Source organism: Sinocyclocheilus anshuiensis, unplaced genomic scaffold (assembly GCF_001515605.1).
Source record: "Sinocyclocheilus anshuiensis isolate Anshui unplaced genomic scaffold, SAMN03320099.WGS_v1.1 scaffold267, whole genome shotgun sequence".
Lineage (NCBI taxonomy): Eukaryota > Metazoa > Chordata > Actinopteri > Cypriniformes > Cyprinidae > Sinocyclocheilus > Sinocyclocheilus anshuiensis.
This window is the reverse complement of record NW_015552637.1, coordinates 2408535-2412536: the sequence shown is the minus strand read 5'-3', so window position 1 is coordinate 2412536 and position 4002 is coordinate 2408535. Positions and strand designations below refer to the sequence as shown.

Below are 4002 nucleotides of genomic sequence, written 5' to 3'. Positions count from 1 at the left end.
AAAAACACAGCGGCCTAGCGTGAGGGGAAGCCCCGGCTTAGTGTGAGCTGAGGCCGGGCAAGAGTGAGCTGAGGCGGCGGGATTGAGAACGGCAGTCCCGGCGGATCCGACGAAGGAGCGGTGAAAACGGTGAAAGCCGATCCGGCGATCCACAGCACTAAGTTGATGTATTCCCTCAGCAACCAGCACGGATCAGCTCTAGGCATGACGAAGCGGATATCGTCCTCTTTTGGAAGACCAAACAAAGTAGTTTCGCTTTCACAACGAAGCACACAGCGTCTTCACGACATGGCGGCAGCGGCAACAACAATGCTACAGCGAGAATAAAAGTTACGCCTTCTTTCTTTGCGTGAACATTTGGGCGGCGTTATGCAAATCTTCCCACATCGTGACGTAGATATGTGGGGGCGTGTTCGAACAAGCCGTTTTAGGTAGTTGTGGCTGACTCAACTTTTATAAAGAATATCTCTTTGGATTTGATACTTTAGTCTTTGCAAATTTACAGATCTTCTTTATGCACCAAGAGCTTGTAACACTCCAAAGAGAAAGGAAAAAATGAAATAGCATCATATGACCCCTTTAAAAATTAGGCGATAAGCTCATTACATTCTTAACACCTAGCACAAAGCATGGCAGCTTTGTAATGGGTTAAATCTTTATTTTGTGTGTGAGACATGCTCACAAGTCACATAAAATTATTAACTGGGCGAAATGATTCTGGCAATTGGACCAAATCTACATATAATGATATACAGCTCAAACTATTTACTAACTGACATGTGACATTTACATATATGTCGATGGCAGAAGCTTTTCAACAAAAGTAAATTATTAAATAACATAAAACAATACAATAAAAAATAATTAATACGAGAATAAATGCATCATGTTCAGTCACCAAGCCCCTACAGACACAGACTAGCACTAGGTAACTAATCAAAACAATAACGTTACATCACATATAATGACCTCAGATTACCTGTTGGTCTGCTTGATCAGAAAATGCATATGAATTGCTTAAGTTTTCTCTTTAAAATGATTGTTAAACGATAAATTAACAGTAACGTACATGCACAGAAAACAAACATCAGACGATAATGACCAGCTAGCTAGCCAGTGAGCTAACGTTCCAGGCTCAACGTTAATCCCACAGACAGCAAGAATGCTCGATATGAGTTAACATTAAAATAAAGATAGTATTTTAAAGGCATTTAAAGAGAAAGTAACAATTTTACGTACCCGAATAAAAATATCTTCCCCAAAGAATGTTTTCGTGTAAAATGGAGTCGGGCGTAACTCCGGAAATGTCGTCAACACAGCAGAACAGAGCAGACAGTTCCGTACATTTGGAGATGTTACCAGAGACATAAAAGAAGCACGAATGCACTGACCTGAGATCAGCTTTGCGATTTCTTTCTCTTATCGAATACAGCTAATGGGGAATTGTAGGCTGTTCCTAGTTCAGCATGAAGGCGAGGGTATCTTCTCAAAAGACAAACACCGGTTAGTGAAAAGAGATCTGAACCCCTGCTGAAATCTGTACCACACAACTCTTTAAACTAAGGGGAAACAGGGTCTTTACGGCCAATAAAATTTTTTATTTATTTATTTATTTTACATTAAATGCAGCTAAACTGTAGATAAAATATATAGATAACTAGATAACTTTGTGTAGATAAAAACAGAATATTTCCACATAACTTTATATGCACCTTGTTCAAGAGTTCATCAATCAGTCAAAATGAGTAATTCAAACAACCTCAAATGAGGGAGAATTTTTGATAAGCATTTTTGATATAGAGCATTTTTTATTAAAAAAAAAAGTTTAAAGAAACATAAAGAGATTTCTAATGAAGCATTTATAATTTAGCCTAATTGTACGTTTTTATGAAAGAGGAGGGTGTATGCTTTAATGTTAAACATTAAATGTGTTGTTTTTAAAAACAATATGTATACATTAAACTCAACTCAACCTTTATTTATAAAGCACTTTCAAAACACAAAACTGGACCAAAGTGCTGTACACAAGCAGTAGTCTATATAATAAAGATTAAAAAACATAAAACAATAAAACATAAAAGACAAGACAAGTCATTCACAATTGTCCTGACCAATCAAATGCCGAAAGCCTGATAAAACAAGTAAGTCCTTTTTAAAAATGTCCATGCTTGATGAGGATTTTACAGATAATTGCAGAGCATTCCAACGTACTGGAGCCGCAACAGAAAAAGCGCGATCTCCACCGCCTCAGACGAGACCGTGGGACAGTCAAAAGCAAGCTCTGAGAGGAGCACAATAGTCGATGCGATTGGTAAGGGACCAACATATCCCTTATGTACAGGAGCCTTATCATGCAGAGCTTTATACACAAACATCAACAACTTGTATTGTATTCGATATTTTACAGGAAGCAAATGCAAAGATACCAACACAGGTGTTATATGATCCCGTTTTCTAGTGTTAGTTAAAAGTTTTGCTGCAGCATTCTGAACATACTGAAGACGCATAACCAGAGATTCACTTATTCCAAAGTATAAATCATTACAATAGTCCGCGTTGAAATAAAAGCATGTATAACAGACTCCAAATCCTTATTTGAAAGAATAGTTTTCAGTCTGGACAATTTCCTTAACTGAAAAAAGGATGTTTTCACAACACTGTTTACTTGTCGGTCAAGACGGATTTTGGTATCAATAATTAGTCCCAAGTTCCTCACATAACCACATAGATCATTGGACAATAGTCCCTGGCTTCCGACTATACCTTTCTGAAACTGCTTGTTACCAAATATAATAAACTCACTCTTATCTTCATTTAATTTAAGAAAATTATTTGCAAACCAAGTCTAATTATTTGCAAACCAACCTCTGCCAAGCACTTGCAAAAGTTTGTTAAAGAAAAACAACCGTCAAGCTCTAAAGGAAAATAAATTTGCAAATCATCAGCATACATGAGTTAATATTGTATTTCCTAAAAATTGACCCCAGGGGCAGCATATATAAAGAAAACAAAGTTGGACCAAGAATAGATCCCTGTGGGACCCCACAGGAGAAAGTAGCAGATGTAGAGACATAATTTCCAATTTGAACAGAACAAGTCCTATCTGCAAATAAGAAGAAAACCACTTAAGTGCAACACCATTAATTCCAACGTATTAAACAACAAATTCTGAAACAATCTAAATAAATAGAAATATTTAATAGAAATAAGTATTTTTAAATCTCCCAAACAAGTGTTGACATTACATACAGAATAAAGCCAAATCCCTAAAGAAGGTAAATGATGCCTTTATAATGTTCTGACGATTTGTGCTACCCACTCAGATTGTGCTACCTCCCATTACAAAGATAGGTAGCACAAATCGATAGCGAAAAATGCTACCTTTCAGATTGTGCTACCAGCAACTTATTCATGTGGTTTGAGGCTTTTTTTAATGTCCATACCTACCCCTACCCTAAACCTACCCATCCACCTACCCTTACACTTAAAACAATGCAAATATATTTTTGGTAGCACAATCTGATAGGTAGCATGTTTCGTCGGTACACCAGGGCTGCGTTCAGCCCCGACAAAATGGTGCAAAACGTTTTTTAAACGGAAACGGTGGTGCGTTGAACACCCTGTTCTGATGACGCAAGAGTTGCAACTATGGCAGCTGAGAAGGCCATTCTTTGTGTTCTTTTTGAAGAATTTTTGGAGCCTGATGAAATCGGTATAAATACGTGTTTAATACTGCAAAATACGCTCGATGTTACAGTCACTGCCATTGCCATCCAGAATAAAAGAGAACATCCCAATTGAGTGAAGGGATTTGTGGAAACTGTGGTTCCTAATTATTGTGCTCCAACATTTGCCTCGCATTTCAGGATGAAAAGACAAGCATTTCAGATGAAGAATAATCCATTTCTTACCTCCGAGACTGTGTTATGATCTATATGACCTTATTATTTTTATTGTGAGTATTAAGCTTATCATTATTGCTGATCACTGTTGTTGTGCTAT

General features: G+C 37.2%; 1 protein-coding gene across 1 annotated transcript in view; it reads right to left on the bottom strand.

Annotated features, from left to right (window-relative positions):
* The window catches only part of LOC107666842 (homocysteine-responsive endoplasmic reticulum-resident ubiquitin-like domain member 2 protein), a 9221-nt gene extending 7890 nt beyond the window's left edge, over positions 1-1331 (bottom strand). The window contains exon 1 of the mRNA XM_016458336.1: positions 1240-1331. The gene's annotated coding sequence lies outside the window, so the exon portion shown is untranslated. The remainder of the gene's footprint in view (positions 1-1239) is intronic.
* Between the last annotated feature and the right edge of the window lie 2671 nt (positions 1332-4002).